General features: G+C 33.4%; 1 protein-coding gene across 4 annotated transcripts in view; it reads right to left on the bottom strand.

The window, feature by feature from the left end:
• The window catches only part of LOC136026699 (sodium/calcium exchanger 2-like), a 128,831-nt gene extending 122,734 nt beyond the window's left edge, over positions 1-6,097 (bottom strand). For all 4 annotated transcript variants that reach the window (XM_065703449.1, XM_065703451.1, XM_065703450.1 and 1 more), the window contains exon 1: positions 5,974-6,097. The gene's annotated coding sequence lies outside the window, so the exon portion shown is untranslated. The remainder of the gene's footprint in view (positions 1-5,973) is intronic.
• Positions 6,098-20,665: the final 14,568 nt, after the last annotated feature.

Genomic DNA, 20,665 nt, shown 5'->3' with positions numbered 1-20,665 from the left:
GGACAAGCCCATGAATTTCATGAGAAAGCATAACCCTCCAAAATCTGAAGACTTGAATTTAACTTTATTACACAAAAAAGTACACAATTTAATCATTTGACAAATAGTCGTCCAAGCAAGGTAATTTGCACCGAACCACTGGATAACTCTTGCAAAAAGGGTAGTCCTTTGCAAAAAGGGTAGTCCTTTTTAAATAAGGATCAGACTCTAACGGCTGTGCTAAGAGTACTATCATCCGCAAAAGCAATGAGTGCATCCGGAAGAGTCGAGGAGCACTTGTCACAGAGGCTGGCTAACAAAGACAACAACAAATCCTAGATTTTGAATTTTTAACCCCATTAACACGGTCATTAACATAAACTGAAAAGAATCTGGATCCAATGATAGATCTTTCTGGAACACCAAAGGACGAAACATTTTAGCATAACCCCTTCAATATAAAATTTGAAGTCTATTTACCTCAATCCCCCCTCCCCAAAAAACAACTTAGGCAGCACAATAGCGCGGCCTAAGTAAAGAGCAAAGAGGGAACAGTGTATTTTTTTCACCAAGGCACTTTGTATAGATGGGGTTGTCGTAGAAACTCACTAGATTGGAAGCTGAGAGTTATAGCACCCTTTATAAAAGTCAAACTGTGATTTTTCACGGCTGTTCCGTGATCGGAACAGCCTTCCTTCCACGCACTGTTTCTCCTCAAAGATATCCAATCAAATTTTGAGATAAACTTCTTGTTCAGCATAGTTGAAAGGTCCAAAAACTACGTCTGGGGGATGACAACTCGCCAAAACCCCTGTACAAGGACTGTAAGTAATACAATTCACCAAATGTTTATTGTAGATTTTGTTATTGGGAAAGGGGGCATGTTTGACCTTATGTTTCCAGAACGGTCAAGGCAATTCAGGTAAAACTTTCAGAAAATGTCGAAGGGAATTTTGAACTAAAGCAAAACACACTATGAACATGCGAGTTGACAAGAGGGCATATCTCAGGAATGACTTAGACTATTCAGTTGGAACTTTCATGGAATGGTCAAGGGAATGGTCTATTGACGAAAACTCATTATGTGCACGCTACTACTACTATTGCTGCTGTTATTGCTAATATTCCTATCCTAACCACCACTATTACTGCTTCTAGAACTACTATTTCAAAGGCAACTAATCGCCACTACTAATGATTTCTTGATAGATTTTATTTTGAATATTATGCTTTGCTGCAAACAAGAGGAAGTATATAAGGCAATTTCTTTAAAAATGAGCCCTTAAACAGCCCTCTATGATGTTCCGGTGCTCTACTAGGAGTGGGAAAAAAACTGCTACCAGTGCAAAAAAGAGATTTCCCTTGTTGTTCAAGCAAGGGACTGTAAGTCTACTCATTAGGTTTTTAGTCATGGGGGTTTCAATGGTTCTGCTTTTATTTCGATCTGACGCCATTTTTTAGGGGTCATAGACTATTTTGGAAAATTCCCAAAAATTTGTTTTCGAAATAAGATTTTACTATTAATCCTAATCGGAATAGCAGTTACTATTCCTGAATCCACAATTACAACCATAATTGATCTAAAAAAACGACCATTTAACTGACCTAAAAAGCTGTCCACATGGAATCCAATAATGGGAGACAACTGATGTCCTTTGTTAGCTGTATTGCCATGAAAATTGCAGATGATATTTTAGTTACTTTGTTTGTTAATAAAAATGGAAGACCTTTTGTTCTTTCCTAAGCGTCCCAGAAGGGGACACCCAGATTCCAGTGCTCGTTGCTATATTTTCACGACTTTCGGACTTTCCTGCGCTTTAGATTTTTTATCTTTTCCAGTTTTTACTTCCCACCAAATTCCACTATGGCTCGATAACCTTATAATTTTACTTCTAACCAATATTGGCTGAGATTAAACAACCCCCCACCGATAACTGTCCTAGTGACAAGTTTTTAGGGGTCCATCCTTCCCTAAAAAGGCAGGACTAAGTTTCGGTATCGAAAAAAAATATTCCATTAGCTCTTTCATCATACGAATTTACTCTTAAAAAAAAAAAATCAAGTTCCTACAAAGTTAAACAATCCATTCTGGGAAAATCCTGATGATGAGAATCAAGAAAATCCACCCTACCCAAGAAGAACTCAGGAGGTCCTCATTCCCAAAAGACATGACTAAGACACTAGCTTAGACTTTCCGCAATGTTTAACTCAGTTTGTGTTTATACCTTTAATTGTTTATACCTTCAAGGAAATTTTCGACCAAAATAGTTTATAAGTGTTTATTGGCTCACAGATTACAAATCCGAGCACAATATTGAAATTTAGACATGCAAATCAAGATGGATCAAGTATATGTGTTCATAAATGGTGATTATTTGCGTTGAAAAGAACATATAAAAAGCATGAAGTAATGGATTCACTTTCATTGCAGCTAAATTGTGGAAAAATGTAAATATTTACCCGAATTTTAACAAGTTGGAGGAATGTGTTAACTACAATTTTTCTGGGGGTACTTATGCATTATACACCAGACACTCAAGTTTACGCTGTGTAAAACTCGAGAACAAGCCGTTCCCTTTGTTAGTTTCTTTCAGCTTAGATGAGACCAAGACAAGAGACAGAATAGATGGGAAATATATAATTTGGGCTATATATTTAGACCCATCCCTGAAAGTTTCATTTTTCTAACCTATCCCCTTTCCGAGATAGCCAAAAGTCATTAAACTAGAATTTTACCCAAATTTGTTTCTTATCTATCTTCTATATATATAAAAATAAGTTGTCTGTCTGTCTGTGGATGTGTGGATGGATGTGTCAGGTGACGTCATGGAAAAAACTGGATCAGGTGACGTCAAAACTGAAAAAAACTAAAAAAAGGCAAAAACTACAAAAAAAACTAAAAACTAATAAAAAAAATAAAAAAGCTAAAAAACTAAAAAAACTATAAAGGTAAAAACCAATAAAAAACTAAAAAAAAAACTGAAAAAACTAAAAAAAGGCAAAAACTACAAAAAAAAACTAAAAACTAATAAAAAAAGTAAAAAAGCTAAAAAACTAAAAAAACTAAAAAAACTAAAAAAAGGTAAAAAACTAAAAAAAATAAAAAATAAAAAAAAACTAAAAAAAAGGAAAAAACTGAAAAATAAGCTAAAATAAAGGTAAAAACCAATAAAAAACTAAAAAAAAAAAAGGAAAAAACTAATAAATGACGACACTCAAAGAGAAAGCGACCAGGACAAAAGGAATGTTCGATTAGCAATCAACAAAGCACCGGGACACAGGGAGTATAAATGACGACCAGGACATAAGTAAAAAAAAAAAAACTATCTATATATATAAAAATAAGTTGTCTGTGGATCTGTGGATCGTGGATCAGGTGACGTCACCTGAAAAAACTGGATCAGGTGACGTCAAAACTGAAAAAACTAAAAAAAGGCAAAAACTACAAAAAAAACTAAAAACTAATAAAAAAGCTAAAAAACTAAAAAAACTAAAAAAAGGCAAAAACTACAAAAAAACTAAAAACTAATAAAAAAAATAAAAAAGCTAAAAAACTAAAAAAACTAAAAAAAGGTAAAAAACTAAAAAAACTAAAAACTAAAAAAAAACTAAAAAAGGTAAAAACTAAAAGAACTAAAAAAGAAAAAAATAAATGACGACACTCAAAGAGAAAGCGACCAGGACAAAAGGAATGTTCGATTAGCAATCAACAAAGCACCGGGACACAGGGAGTATAAATGACGACCAAGACACAAGTAAAAAAAAAAATTAACAAAACTAAAAAGAAGGTAAAAACTACAAAAAAACTAAAAAGAAAAAAAAACTAAAAACTAATAAAAAAACTAAAAAATCTAAAAATCTAAATAAACTAAAAAAGAAAAAAAAAGGAAAAAAATAAAGGAGAAAAACAAAACTAAAAAACGAATGTATATACAGACCGGTACACCGGGATACAAATGACGACCGGGACACAGGGAATATAAATAACGACCGGGACACAGGGACACAACTACAACGAGGACACCGGGGGAAACAGGGGGATATAAATGACGACCGGGACAAAATGTATTATATTTTGGATATTGGAAAAAAAACATATTAAGAAAACAATTTGTACTTCACAGTATGCAAACTAATTATAGCTAACACATTTTGAATGCTGCTGCATCATAATCCCCCCCCCCGTGCAAACAAGTAGCCTAATTTAGTTATTTCCCATGGATTCTGCTAATGCATATCTCTTGTTTCAGCCCATGTAACCCGTGAATTGAATCGACTCTGACGAAACAAGAACCGGAAAAAAGAGAGACGGGTGATGGCATATATTTGCACCTTGGGGGGGGGATAACGTATAGTGAAGCTACAGTAAAAATGTGTTCGTCACACTTATTCTGCATATTATGAAGTAAAAATTGTTTACTTAACATAATAGCTTCTGGATAGCCCCAGTCAAACAGGTGGTTGTTAAAAGTGACAAAAAATTCGTATGGCAGAACAATCTAAAAGTAACATTAGACTCGAGAAAATAGGGTTGTATTTTAAATAGTATGGGTAAAATTCTACTACTTTCTACTCTTTCCCCAAAAGAATCTTTTTTAAGAGGAGTAGACAGCTACACTAAACCTATTAGGCTAATCATTATTAATGACAATAAAGAGGCCAGTAAAAAACAAAAAGTGGTAAAATTCTAGTTTAGCATCTTTACGCCATTTTGGAAAGTGGTTGGGTTCGGAATATGAAACTTTCAGGGATTGATCTACAGAATAAAGTATGGATAAATTTATAGGAAACCATATAACTGGCTTTCATATAAAGCAAATATACCACTCGATGCCTTTTTTTATGCTTTTTACGAATATAATAATCGCTTCTACCGTAAATTCAGATTTAAGCACATTTATAGCTCTTAAAAATGACGAATTTTCAAAAAATTGTAACAGTTCATATAACTGACTTACCAATAAAGCGAACATACCACTTAATGCCTTTTTTTATGTTCTTTAAGAAAATAATAACCGCTTTTACCACAAATTCAAATTTAAGCACTTTTTAAGCTCTCAAAAATGACGAATATTCAATTAAAGTACGAGTTATCCATCGCTTCCGACAAAATAATAATACGTTTTCTTCGCGCCGTTTTGACAAAATAATACTACATTTTAATACTACAATAATACTACTACATTTTCCCAGTGCTAAAATTATTTGTAATAAGGTTAGTTTAGGTTAGGTTAAAAATTGCTTAAATCTGAATTTACGGTAGAAGAGACCATTATATTCGTAAGAAGCATAAAAAAAGGCATCGAGTGGTGTATTCACTTTAAACGAAAGCCAGTTACATGGTTTCCTATAAATTGACCGTATACAGGCTAAAATATGTCCCAGGAAGGTACTTTAAAGTACCAGCCTCCACTCCTTCTCCCTCTAGAGGGCCCTGAAATTTGCATACATGACAGATATTGATATTTTTACCTATAGCCTACCTATTGGAATTTTGACAAAACAACATTTTACCTTAATGTTCAGTTACTAGTTGCTTTTTCTCTGCTTTTAGTTCTGAAAATGCAATTCCTGCTATTTGAGTAGAATTTTGAGCCATATCCATTTTTTTTCAAAATTAAAAAAATGTATTTGCATATCTTTAAAACCTTATAAAATGGGATTGAGCGAAGTTATGAAGCTGAAAACAATTTTGTTGTACTTCAATTAAGCAGAAGATCTATTTTGCAAGGCTTCACTTTTATAACATACATATTTTTGAAGGTCAGGGCCCTCTAGAGAGAGAAGGAGTGGAGGTAGGTACCTCAAAATTCCTCCCGGGACATACTTTAGCCTGTGGACCCATTGCTAAAAGTTTCATTTTTCTAACCTAAACCCTTTCCGAGATAGCAAGAAGTCAATTAACTAGAATTTTACCCTTTCAACTAATCTAGGACATTACCAATTTCAATAGATGCGTCTAGTAACAAAAAAGAAATAAACCAAAAAAATTACCTCATTTGCCTCCTCGATAATGCCGTGCGAAAAGAAAATCCTAGCTATGCAATTCCTTCCTACACTATCAGTTAACAACTGAAACTGAATGGACACATCACTGGATAGTTTCACTTCACATTCAAATGTGATTACGTAGCAATCCGCATGCGTCATTCGGCCTACTAACCGGTTAAAAAAGAAAAAATAATATTTCAGTGGACCGAGGTTTTGCAAAAATAGAATGCTGTAACAGAATTTCGTAAATTTGTCACATTCTCGATTAAATTGCTAGCTATTAGATGAATGCCCGACTTTTAGGGTTGTAATGATAGAAAGGTTAAGAGATGGCTATGACATGTTCTGCGACTGAAGCATTACAGATTGCCGAAAATTGTCCTTTTCGCCCAATCGCCTATGGTTAAATTGAAAGCAGGTCATCCTCGGCTGGGAAGAAAGGATGTCGTAAGGAAATATTCTAGGGAAAAACAACTTCCCGGGAGGGTGTAAAGAGAAATACTTTAAATAGGTGGGGATGGAGGAGGAGCGCTAGCAGCTGTGTTGGTCTTAGACGGGTTGGTGTTACGGTGAGTTGTTTGTAGAATTATTATTAAATGAATATATCATTCTGGGTAAAATTAAAGCAGTTCATATAACTGGCTTACCAATAAAGTGAACATATGGTGAAATCCTTGTTTAGTGACCTCTAGCTATCTCGGAAAGGGGTTAGGTTAGGAAATGAAACTTTCAGGGATGGGTCTACAGGCTAAAGTATGACCCGGGAAGGTATTTAGAAGGACTTACCTCCACTCCTACTCCCTCTATAGGGTCCTGACCTTGATGACCTTTAAAAAAATGCGTGTTATAAAAGTGAAACCTTGCAAAATAGATCTTCTGCTTGAATGAAGTGCAGCAAAATTGTTTTCAACTTCACAACTTAACTCAGTTCCAATTTATAAGGTTTTAAAGATATGTATATACATTTCCTAAATTTTGAAAAAAAAAACAACAAAAACAAACTCAAAATTCTACTCAAATAATAGGAATTGCATTTTCAGAACTAAATGCCCTTTTTTATGCTCTTTGCGAATATAATAATACCTTCTACCTTAAGTTCAAATGTAAGCACTTTTTAACCTAACCTAAACTAACCTTATTATAAATAATTTTAGCACTGGGAAAATGTAGCATTATTTTTTAAAAAATGATGGAAAGGATGGCGGTGAGAAAATGTAGTATTATTTTGTGGATTACGAGCTATAAGTCATACTTTGATTAAAATTCGTCATTTTTAAGAGCCGAAAAAGTGCTTAAATTTGAATTTGTGGTAGAAAGAAGCGATTATTATATTCGTAAAGGGCATTAAGCGGTATGTTCGCTTTATTGGTGAGTCAGTTATATGAACTGTCATAATTTTTCGAAAATTCATCATTTTTAAGAGCTCAAAAAGTGCTTAAATCTCAATTTAAGGCAGAAGCAATTAGTGTACTCATAAAGAGCATAAAAAAGGAATCAAGTGGTATATTCACTTTATAGGAAAGCCAGTTATGTGAACTGCTATAATTTTTTACCTCATTATGTGCATCTTTACCCGTTCTTTTCAAATATGTTAATCGTTACCCTTGCAATCTCTTGTTTGTTTATTGTTTTCTTGCTAACACAGCTTGGATAAAAAAAAAGTACCATTCGATTCAATATCCAGTGCTAAGTTGCTACTTCAGTAATATATTTCACATCCATGGATGAAATATGATAAATTTGAACTTCTTTACAATCCATTCTTTGTAAGAAAGGGTTTAAATAGCCCCCCTATAAACATCATTTAGTGTCAGAGGATAATAACTTATTGGAAATTTTGCATTGAATTGAAATAGCTTGACTGGTAATACTACATGAATTTGACTTTGAACGAGTAACAGCAGAATCCGGGTACCTACATAAAATGTGTGATGAAATGAATTATAGTGTTCAAGATTAATAATTTCCTTATGTCTCGTCATTTGCATGGCAAAGTGAGGTAGGGAAAGAGAACTGAATGAAGAGGGGAAAATACAAAAGGAGCAATAGCTTGTATATGCCCCTGAATTAAGAAGTTGTGACTAAGGATGTGTTTTTTGATGTGACCAAACTTGGTTGTTTTGGCCTATAGTTTCTGATGCGATTATATTTGGTTTTCTCGGCTTATAGTTTCTGAGTTCCTGGATTAGTCTTTGTGCTATATAGTGGTGTTAGCCGTGCCCTTGATTGGGGACTAATGCATTGAATGTAGGCAATGGCATGGATAATAATCTGACACTTTTTTCCGGTAAGATTGTTTCGTATATTTCTACATAAATATGGGGAAAAGAAAGAAGCAGAAAAGAACTGAAAATGCATCAAGTGATAATGACCCATCAAACCGCTCCATGTTTGATATTTCGGATGCATCAAGTGGTCTAAATTCAGTGTTTTCGAAAGCTAATGATGAGTTATCTTTAAAATCTTTGGCTGATAATTTCACTCAGATGTTAGAAATTGTAAAAGATAATAAGAAGGTTTTGGAAGATAATAAGAAGGTTTTGGAGTCAATTGATGGTAGATTAAAAACTTTGGAATGCCGTATTTCAACAGTGGAATCTGGACATACAAATTTAAAAACAGAAGTTAATCGTGTTGAAGCTGAAGTTACTGGTGTGAAAAGCGAAATTGATGAACTCAAGAAACATCTCTGTGTTGTCTCGGAAGAGGCTCGTTTCTTCAGAGATTCTACATCTAGTTTAACAAACCGCCTAATGTCCCTTGAATATAGATCTAATGACAGCAACCTAATTGTGTGGAATGTTCCGTGTGAAAGCCAAAATGAAGCTAAAGTTATTTTTGAAAAAATTTGTGAGGACGGTCTGCAGATGTCTGAAGTACCGAAGTTCTCTATTGTGATGGTAAAGAAGGAGAAAAATTTTTTTAAAGTGAATGTTCGGTCATCTGATGTTAAGGTAGATATATTAAAAAGAGGTAAACGGCTGAAAGGCAAGTCAGTAGCTAATCACATTAACATTCATTTGAGTGATGATGCACCTATTTCTATTCGTGTTGCTAGGAAAAAGTTATTTGCAATGAAGGATAAATTGACTGCACTGGGTATATCGTCTTGGGTTTCAAATTCCGTTCCGCCAGTTATTCGTGTCGAAAGAGCAAATGGAGTGAAAGCTGTTTATCAATGTGACCAATTAATTCCCGAAATAAGCCAACCAATGTGTTTAGGAGGTGTTCCACAGTGAAATTATAATTATGTTGTATGTCCATGTAAATGTTTTTTTTGTTTTTGTTTTGTGTTTTTTTTTCTTTTTTCTTTTTCCCTTTGCTTATATTTTTTTCTTTTAAATGTATGTTTGTAGATGTTGTTTTTGTTGTCAAGATTAATTTATGTCAAAGAGAAAAGTAAATAATTTCCCTTTTTTTCCCCCCTTTTAGTGTGAGTGTGTGGTGCATTTGTGTGTGTATATTGTGTAGGTATCCGGTAAATAAATATTGAGAATTATGTTAGTTTGCAACTCATTCCTTCCTTGGCCGATATTGGAAAGGAAAAGTATTGCTTGTATCTTTTTTCTGTTTGTATATTTTCTTAATCTATTTTCTTTTAATTCACTTATTGCTTGTGTTAAGGATAGTTATTTCAGTCATATTATTGTTGGTTATATTTATTTCCGTTTTTTAAAGGAAGTTATTAAGGGCTCTTTTAACTTTCATTCGTCCCGGGATTTACTGAGAAGAATAATATTGGATAGTTATGATGATTTTTTCTCACTTGACCAGTACCGTTTAAATGATTTTGAAAATGGTTGTAGATTTTGATAGATTGCGTCCACTTGAGAATAGTCCACTTAATTTGGCCCATTTGGAGATAATAGATGAAAGTAGAGGGATTGATGATTTTGTTGTAGAGGAAAGTAAAATAGCAGTACGCTATGTTAGCCCGGTTGATATTTCTGAATCGATGCCTAATGATTCTCTTACGGTTTTCCACTTGAATTGTCGGGGACTGCAAAGCAGTGTAACATATTTAAATGAACTATGTATGTTTTCTGGAATTCAAATATTAGCTCTAACTGAAACTTGGTTACAGAATCATAATTCTAGTTTATTAGAAATAGCTAATTATCGATTGTGTCTTAAGAATAGGGAGACTCGTCAGCATGGTGGACTGGGTGCTTACATTAGAAAAGACTTGCTAGCTATAGAAAGAGATGATTTAAGGGTTAATAGAGAAATGGTATTTGAGAGCTTGGTATTAGAGGTTAGCAAGAAATCCAAGGTGTTTTATTTGGTTGTTGTTTATAGACCTCCGTCGAGCAATATTAATGAATTTTTTATGTTACTAGAAGAACAGTTGGACATGATTAGGAGTAGAAACTTACCTATATTTGTGTGTGGTGATTTCAATATTGACCTAATGAATCTGTTTATTAATACAGAAGTTAGCCAGTTTTTAAATATTATGCTGAGTTATGGGTTGAAGCCTACGATTACAGTCCCAACTAGGGTTACTATGAATTCAGCATCGTTGATTGATAATATTTTTGCTAATGTCAGTTACTATAATGCAAGTGTGATAATAAATGAAGTATCTGACCATTTTGGGATATTTTTGAGTGTTCAAAATTTTTTTAGTAAAGGTACTAGGCTTAACTCAAATTCACAAAATAGATATAAAAAAGTGATCATTGATAATAATGTGCTCATTCTTTATAAAGTAAAGTTAGAGAAATGTAATTTTGAATTTTTAAATAGTAATGAACTAGATATTAATGCTAAGTTTCAAAACTGGTATTCAATTATAAATAGTTTATTGATTGATTGTAGTATTTTTAAAAATGCAACTCGTCGTAGAGAAACTCCAAAGAAACCCTGGATCACCCAAGCTCTTTTAAAGGCTATTATTAGAAGAAGATATTTGTTCAAAATGTGTGCGGCTAGTAATAGTGTAAGTGATAAAACAGAATACAAGATTTATAGTAACCAGTTAAATGCACTACTTCGTAAAGCCAAAGCTGATTACTATCGTAATAAATTTAAATCTTGCGAAGGTAACCCTAGAAAAACATGGCAAATTATAAAATCCGTCGTAAGTCCTAATAATGATGGTATATTTCCTGACGGTATACATAATGATAGTACAACTGCTGATAGAATGTGCCGTCATTTTGCTAATGTGGGAAAGGATTTGGTCCAAAGTATAGTTATTTCTGAGCATGAAGGTAGTTTTAAGAAATTTTTATCGAATGCAAGTGATGTTTCGGCGTATTTGAAGCCAATCAACGCTTCTGAGCTTTCTGAAACATTGAAAAATTTAAAAATTGGAGCTTCAGGCTCTGATTTTGTAACAGTTAAAACTTTAAAGTATATTTACCCTGTTATTTCCGGTCATTTAGTGTATTTATTTAATGAATGTTTAAGGACTGTGGTGTTTCCAAGTTGTTTTAAAATTGCAAAAGTTATTCCTGTCTATAAAGGTGGTGATAAAAATGTACTAGGAAATTATAGGCCCATTTCTTTATTACCAGTAGTATCTAGATTGTTTGAGAAATTGATAGTTAAAAGAATGGTTGAATTTTTGGAGAGTAAATCATTTTTTAATCCAAATCAATTTGGTTTTCGGAAGGGTTTATCTACTGAGCATGCTGTTTTATTTTTGACAACTTTTGTGAATGATGCGTTGGATAATGGTATGAAAGTCGCTTCTGTTTTTCTCGATATTGTAAAAGCTTTTGACTGCGTTGACCATTTTATACTCATTGCCAAATTAGAAAATTACGGTTTTAGAGGACCATTTCTTGAATTACTGTCCTCGTTTTTAAAAGAAAGAACTCAATATGTACAACTAGGAGATAATGTTTCTTCAGTCAGTAGTGTTAAATTTGGAGTACCTCAAGGATCTGTTCTTGGTCCCCTGTTATTTTTAATTTTTATAAATGATTTATGTAGAGCTTTTAATATGATTTCGTATGATCTTGACATTGGATGTGACGGGGAAAAAGTAATTGTCCCCAGCTTTGCGGATGACACTCATATAACTGTGGCTGCACGAACAGGAATTCAGCTGTTGAGTCGTATTAGTTCTTGTCTGGAGTTTGTACACAATTGGATGAAGCTTAATAAGTTAAATTTGAATTATAGTAAATCTTGCTTTTTATTGTATGGTAGGAGCTCAAATTATTACCCTTGGATAGACAGACTTAATATTGCTGATATGGGTATTCTAAGAATGAATTGTACAAAATATCTAGGAGTTTTAATTAATGAATGTCTCAGCTTTAGAGAACATATAGATTATATTAGTCTTAAACTCGCTAGGAATGTTGGCATTTTAAGAAAGTTGCAGTATATTTTCCCAAGAGATATTTTAAGAACAATGTATTATTCCTTAATTCATCCTTATCTGCTATATTGTTGCAATGTTTGGGGTAGTACATTTCCTTCTCATCTCGATCGTGTTCGAGTTTTGCAGAATAAAGCGCTTCGAGTGTTATGTGGTGTAGGTTTTAAAGACTCGGTACAAAAGAGGTATATAGATTGCAAAATCTTGCCTTTAGCAGGACTTATTATTTTTTATCGAAGCCTGTTTATATATAAATATTTTCAAAATTGTTTACCAATATGTTTTAAAAGTATGTTTGAATTAGGAAGTGATATTCATACACATTCTACGAGACAGTCCGATATAATTCGTCGTCCGCTTACTATTACTCGTAGATCTCAATTCTCTATTCGGCATCTAGGACCCCATGCATGGAATTGTTTACCTACGACTTTGAGAAACTTGGATAGCTTTCTTGAATTTCGGCGGGAATTAAAGCTATTTTGCCTTAATATTTATGGTTTTGATAGTTGAGTGGACCTCAAGTGGAGCCAAGATGTTGGTTTTGATTTTGGCGATACTGGTTAAGTGGTTTTAGTTTCTTTTTGTTTTGTCTCTTTTGAAGTGTAAATCCGTTTCGATTGAAATGCAGGGTAATTGATTTTTTCTTCTTCTTCTTTCTTTCTTTTTTCTTTTCCTTTTCTTTTCTTTTTATTTTTTCTTCTTTTTCGTATTGTTTTATATGTATGTGTATTGGGGTTGTAAGCCCAAACAAGCTTTGCTTCGGGCCATTTGCTTGTTTTGTTGTGTTATTTATATTAATAAACCCATCTTTCTCTCTCTCTCTATGGAAATGAAAATAAAATCAGTTTTTGCCCTCCATACGAATTTTAGGTTAGTCATACCCAAGTAATCTCTTTAAAAAAATGACATTTTTAGGGCAGTGAAGCACTTTTATCAGTGTTGCCACGTTGAATTTTAAAAACGAATAAGCGAAACTAATTATTTAACTTTGACAGCATACTTCGACCCAAAGAATTTAGACATTGACAATCTGTTGGTTCCTAATTAAACTTCAAAGAGAAGCTGCACCTTCTTAAGCTGTTTGACGCCATCTGTTTTAGATTTTGTTTATGATCTTTAACCATGCTTCATACTGCTACCCAATATTACATAACTGCACATGATTTATTCAAAATTTTAAGGCATTTATCGCTGTGTCCACTTATTCAAAAATTCAAATTCAATGTAACTGTTCTTGGCAATGAAACGATTTCTAAATCTTTGAATTTCGATATTTTTTAATGTTGTCAGTAGTTATTGGGTGGGTTTGAAGCACAAGTGAGACAAATTACAAATTATTTTGGTTCGATAAAATTGACAGAAAAGGTGAAGATTCAATTCTGCTTCTGGGTATTATCATCACAATAAGTTCAAATGTGACCCTTCTCCCTAATGGGGCCAGATATAGCGCTAGGCTTTACACAAAAGTTTTGCTGATTATGTGAGTTGGCATTAATTCTTATGCTTAATTGTCATTAACAATTGGTTCGTATAAAGCCAATTAAAAAATATATGAAAATAAATATGACCTCTCACCCTAATGGGGCCAGATATAGCGTTAGGCTTTGTACAAAAGTTTCGCTGATTATGTATTCATAATGAGCAAAATTGCTGATTTGCTGATCAGTATTTTGCCGATCAGTTTGCTGATCAGTATTGGGGCCATTACTATTTTTGATCTATATAAATGAGCTCCCAAGGTGTTTACCACAAGATAGTAGCTTAGCAGTAATTTTTGCAGATGATATGGCTATGACAGTAAAAACTGAAACCCCATCTTTATTGGTTGAGAAAATGGCGAAGCAATGAAATCTGTGAGTATTACTACCTTGCGTGTAACTACCTAGATCTAAACTTTTCTAAAACTGAATTCAGAATTTTCGGGTGGTAATAAACCAAGACCTATATCTTGGTTTATTACCACTTTCTATTCATATACGCTTGTATGGCCATTGGTGTAACTAGGGGAGGGTGTAAGGAATGCTCTTCGTCCCTGGCCGCAATGGCTGTTGAAGTTCGATTCAGATACCGCGTTTTTATCTCAAGAATGTAATTTGGAAATCATTGTCTGAAACCGAGGCTGATTGTAATTTTTCCTTATGTTTAAATTTCACTCGAACATTTAGGTTCTTGAAAGGAAAACGGAAATTTTTTTATAAATATTCTTACAAGTAAGCCATAATAACACTAAGTCAATGGATAACAGAACAGAAATTAATTGAAAAAAAAAATGTTTCGAATTTTAAAACAGGTTTTCAATGAAAAGTAAAGGGCTATGTTAAAAGGTTAAACGACCAGAAATAAAAGTCATGTAACAATCCAAAGCTTAAAACGGATATAAATTAGTATTTATGACCAATACAAACCTGGCAAGAACAGGAATTAAAATAAACAATCACGCTAAAGATAAAAATAACAAAATAAATAACCAAATAAGACTTAAATGAATAGAAATTGCCATAAATTACAGCGGGACTATCCCCTTCTTCTCTCCCGTAGCTACATAAAGACCAACGTGTTATTTGGACATTACTGAAACAAACAATGGTTCTTTTTCTCTTTTATCAATAGGACTGGGGAAAATCTAAAATTACTGAGACTTCGAAGAGTTACATCGTATTTAAAACAACTAATCTAGTTAATTAATCTAATATCCCCTCATTATTTATCCGTAAAGGTCTTCTTTAAAGACATTCGTTTCAAATATGTGGAAACTCAGTTGGTTACAAACTCATTTGTAGATACTCATTTATAAATTCGTCAATTGAAAAAATTTCTTCAAAAAACTAAACAGATTGTTACAAAATCGCCAGTGCTCATTTTAAGTTTTATTACGTCATCTATTTTCAGTATCCTGAATTCGGTAAATTTCAAGAAAAGCTTTTTTAAATGCTCATTTCAAGGAATAAAATTAAACTTAAAGTCATGGATCTATTTATTCTAAGATTTTTTCTCTTCAGTTATCTGCCTAGCATCGTAATTGTCTTCTTTTCTATAATTGAAGTTTTGGGGAAAAAAAAGAAGCAAAAACAAAACAGTGCTTGAAATACTCGTCTTTCGTGGTTTGTAAAGGACGACCATCTGCCCGTAGTGCCTCAACAGTTCTTAAGACATCACAGGTACACCTTTTTCATAAAATTAAATTAAAAAAAAAAAACAGTTTTTTAGAAATGAAAGTAAGGAGCGACATTAAAACTCAAAACGAACAAAAATTACTCCGTATATGAAAGGGGCTTTTCCCTCCTCAACGCTTCGCTCTTTACGCTAAAGTTTAACTCTTTCTCTCAACTCTACTTTTAAAACAGTTAAAAACTTTAGCGTAAAGAGCGAGGTGTTGAGGAGTGGACAGCTCTTTTCGCATACGGAGTAGTTTCTGTTCGTTTTCTGTTTTAATGTCGCTCCGTACTTTCAGTAAAAAAAAAAATGTTTTCTTTGTTTAATTTCTGAATGTTTTTGAATTGATGCATGTGTTTATTTTGGCTCTCCGCATATAAATAATTAAAACAAAATTTTCATAGTATTTTTTTTTTTTTGGCTAAATGGCTTTCTCATAGTTTTGATCGGACAATTTTGAGGAAAAGAGAAGCGGGAGAGTAGGCTTAGTTACCCTCCAATTTTTTGGTTACTTAAAAAGTTAACTAGAACTATTAATTTTTTACGAACGTTATTACTAGTAAAAATATACATAACTTACGAATACGTAACGAACTTTTATACTATCTTTTTCATTACTTCTATGGGGGGGTCTGCCCCCTCGTCAATACCTTGCTCTTTACACTAAAGCTCAAATTCTGTCCCAAATCCTTAGGAATGACCCCTGAATCACAAAGCTGTTCCCACCGCATAACCCCCTCCCCTCAACCCTTCTCCGCCCAACCAAAAAATTTTCCTGAAAGCATCTGTACACTTCCCAATATCCATACTATATGTCAACACTGGTCAAAGTTGGTAACTTGCAGCCCCTCCCACTGTGACTGTGGGAGAGTTTGTCGTCCACAAAGACATAGTTATATGATCTTTCGACGATGTGGAATACAATAGCCGTCTCAGGATTTTGATCCTGTGATTTTAGGAAAAAATGAGCGTGGGAGGGGGCCTAGGTGCCCTCCAATTTTTTCGGTCACTTAAAAAGGACACTAGAACTTTTAATTTCCATTAGAATGAGCCCTTTCGCGACATGGTGTGATTTCCATTAGAGTGAGCCCCCTCACTACTGATGGTGTGATTTTTGTTAAGATCTATGACTTTCAAGGGGTGTCTCCCCTTTTCTAAAATAACGCAAATTTCCTCAGGCTCGTAACTTTGGATGGGAAAGACTAAAATTGATGAAACTGATATATTTAAAATCAGCATTACAATGTAACTCTTTTTATGTAACTCTCGGTATCAAAATTCTGTTTTTAGAGTTTCGGTTACTATTGAGCCGGTTTGCTCCTTACTTCAGTTCGTTACCACGGACTGTTTGAAGAGGGTGCGCAATTTCTTTTATTTTAATATAACACACTCCTTAGTATTATCCGAACTTATATCTCAATAACCCTTAGACTGTTTGGACACATCTAGAACTGAATACTGTTCCATTTCCTAATGATAATATAGGCAAAGTGAACAATGGGAAAATTGAACAATCTACCATTCTTAACCTGGAACTGCAAAGAGTATGGCATCCCCGGAGGCCTATTTGACTTATTGACTGTTTTGATTTAAATCACTTTTTCAAATTCTGTCCAGCGTTTGCATGGTTTTCTAATGTGTATGATTAGAGAACCAAAGTTGACTTGTTACAACTCTTCCATTGTTCTTCCTTTATTCAAAGCAGAACCGTTTAAGGAAAATCAATACATGTTTTGCGCAACAAATTTTCTTAAAATACTTTTTATCGTTTTAATATATTACTTATTTTTTATGTAGATTGGGCTTACAAGAACTTCATATCAGTTCCATCCAAAGATTTGGATTGACTCGAAAATCGTATTTGATAAAAATTTTGTAAAGGATTTGCTAGTCAAGTTAAAAAGGTGGAGGGGGAGAAAATCAAGCAAACGTTAAAATATTCTTCCTTCTCTCTTTATATTATTGGTGATCTGTCTGACACTAGTATCAATACTGCTGGAAGTGCTACGGCGTCTTTCGCTGAATGTTTTATGTTCGCTGTTGCCTAATCTTCTTTTTCGGCCATTTCGTAACACAGTTCTTCTCTTCTCTCTTTGAAATTAAGAAACTTTGAAATTAAGAAACTATTCATTTTCGCTTTTCCTCTTTTTTCCTAAAAAGTTTAACTGCTCATTCGACCTTTGGAACATGTTCCATCTAGTTAAAAAAGCATTTCTAATATTTTCCACTCATCATCTGAGTCATCAAATTGAGAAAACTCACAGGTCTTCTTAATTTATCATTTTCATATTAACAGGCTGCATTTATGTCAAAATTATAATCGAACTTTAAATTTAACATCGCATTTGTTCCTCGTCTATTATAATGTTTGCCTGAGTACTGAACAAGCTGATAGAAAACCAGTCATATCATTGTTCAATTCTTCAGAAATTCAGAGACCAAAATTGGCTTTTAATAGTCAAGTTATATTATTTATGAAAGTTTTTTGCTACCAATTACCACAAAAAAACTAATAGCAGTAAATGTTGGGCTGTGCAACCGTATCAAGGCGAAAACAAGAGTCTCATAACGTTATGCGGTATTTTTTTAAAGTTGTATATACCCCTAATGGTTGTTGAGCCCAAGTCTGATAATGATAGCATTTTCCTGGGGAGTCTTTCGATGGATTTCAAATTTTTATCTGTCAATGCCTATAAAGTAAGATTTTAAGTTATAATTTTATCAAAGAAAATTAATTAAACAGCTTACTCAAGAATAAAATAAAACAATTGAGATTACGGAGATTATAAGAAGAATAACATTTTCAATAATACAATAAATATTTCAGCTGGTCTGCCTGTTTATTTAGTTTTCAATACTAGGTAACCAATATCTAAAACTAATCTTAAGAAATTTCGAATTTAAATTAACATTTTTGCACTCTCTGTTGGGTACTTAATTTCAAATTTTATCTAAATGACAATTAACAAATCAAAAGAGGAAAATACCAGCTCAAAAGATTCTGTCGTAGTTACCTCAATTGGTGTCAAACCTACATGCATTAATTCAGTACCGACACTTTCTAATGTGGAGTTTTCAGAGGAGGTTGATGCCTTAATTTCAGATGAAGCTCTGAGCTGCACCAAAGCATATTATAATAAGGGCCAAGTGGCCCTTTTTGCTCCAGTTATTGTTGAAATAAAGAGTCTTCTAGGTCTTCCGACTCACCCTAAATCTCAACCTCATGATCCTGCTTCTGGAACGTTCCTTTCCGATGACGGACTTTCTGTAGTAATTAGTAGAAATCCTTTACAGCTAAAATCAGAATACTACCTGACTGATTTTTCGAAATTTACATTTTCTGGGGCACATACACTGTATATAAAGCTATGCTGCGACTTGACTATAACTGTAAAAGAAGGAAAATATGTAAAGTCGATGACTTTCACGCGTGACTCCAGCCTAGAAGTTGCAGCAAAAAGTAGTGGAAAGTACAGCTTGGCTTATTGGATTTGTTGCTGTGGTTTTAAAGAGGGCTTATGTTCATGTCCAAAACCATGCGGTCAGCCGATTGATGTTAAATCTGAAACTGTTTATTATAGGCAAAATGGTACTAGGTCTGATTTAATGCAGTTCTATAATGTAAAATGTAATGAAACAAATGATGTTTTAGTTGCTAGAATGAATATTGAGGCAGAATAAATGTAAGTCTATTTTATCAATCCTATGTGAATAATCTAGGTCAAGAGAATGTGCTATTACACAGAAAGGAGCTGACGAGATGAGATAAACGAGTTAACCGATCAACTTGATCTTGAAGAATGTTTTTCTGGGTCACGGAGATTTGTAACATACTTCTTTATCCCCCTTTTGATGGGAGGGGATGAGGTAGGAAGGAGATAAGATATTCATAACACTGAATACATTCTTATTCGTAATTTTTTTTTCAAAAAAGATAAAGTGCATCTGTCTCATATATGAGTAAAATGATTTAGAAAAAAACTTTTATGAAAACCTTTATGAAAGTCTTCTTAACACATTGTTTGTCTTAATATTCAAAGGGTATTCATATATGGCCAAATTTTACTTCGAAATATGACATCATACCCCAGGAAAGTAGCTTTTCAAAAGATGTATGTGTTACATTATACTGTCTAAGGAATATCTTTATTGAAATAATCTTTAAAATGAGAACTTAAATGTCTCTCTGCGACGTTTCAATACTCCACAAGTGGCAATAAAAAATTGAAAAAAGAGTCCCTCCAAATATTAATTTGTCTAGTTGCTCCAGAAGTTCTCCTTAAAAAGGTCATCGGCTATTGCGGATTGCCTAAAGACGTATCTACTGAAGGGGTTAGAGGGTTTTAACCTTCCCGCCCCAAAATTTTTGTCTGACTTGTAAAAACGTAAGAAATGGGTTAAAAAAAATTTATGTAAGAGTCCTCTCCCCGTAAACACAAATCCTGACTACGCCTCCAGGTTTCAGACAACTTTTAAAATTTACTAAATTTGCGCAATATACTTTTGCCATTTATAGATCAATCAAAATAACAGGTATCATTCCTGAATCCCCTTTAAATGTTGACCCTTTTTCACTAGATACTTTTTTAAAATATATGTGAATCTTTTAATTTTTTTTAAAATTCATTCTAAATTAGGTTACAGATTTGTTCTGAAAATCTCAAGTTTCCAAGTTTAATAGTTTGGCTGCAAATATTTTTCTGCTTGTATTTCTTTTTCTTTTCTTTTCATATGTGCCAGCAAAGAATACTGGTGCATCCGGGGGGTCCTGTCCCTCCTCCCAATTTTCTCAGACACCCTCTTTTATTTTTTATTCTTTTTTTGCTCTTTTTAGAATAAAAAGAATGTCTCTCATATTATGTTGCTCTTTACTTTCACATCTAAAGTAAAGAAATTCAGTATGAGCCTAGAGATGACGGTATTGAGAAGAAGGCTTATTAAGAACGCAATTCCAGTTCAGAATATGAAGAGAAATTGCAGTAAATACATTTTGAAGGTTCTTCCACATTATTTTAATCGTTCAATTTTAATGCTTGAAGTGGGCATTTAAGGTTTGTCTGGAAGTTTGTCGTTTACTAGCCACGAAACACAACTATTTCAAGTATTGTTTTGTTTTAACATTTGATTCCAAAAACGTCAACTATAGAAAAGGAGACGATTACGATATTAGCAAGATAAATGAAGCAAAAAAATCTTAAAATA

The sequence above is a fragment of the Artemia franciscana genome, chromosome 4 (assembly GCF_032884065.1).
Source record: "Artemia franciscana chromosome 4, ASM3288406v1, whole genome shotgun sequence".
In the NCBI taxonomy this organism is placed as follows: domain Eukaryota; kingdom Metazoa; phylum Arthropoda; class Branchiopoda; order Anostraca; family Artemiidae; genus Artemia; species Artemia franciscana.
Note: the sequence above shows the minus strand (reverse complement) of the source record. Positions and strands in the feature narration are given on the sequence as shown.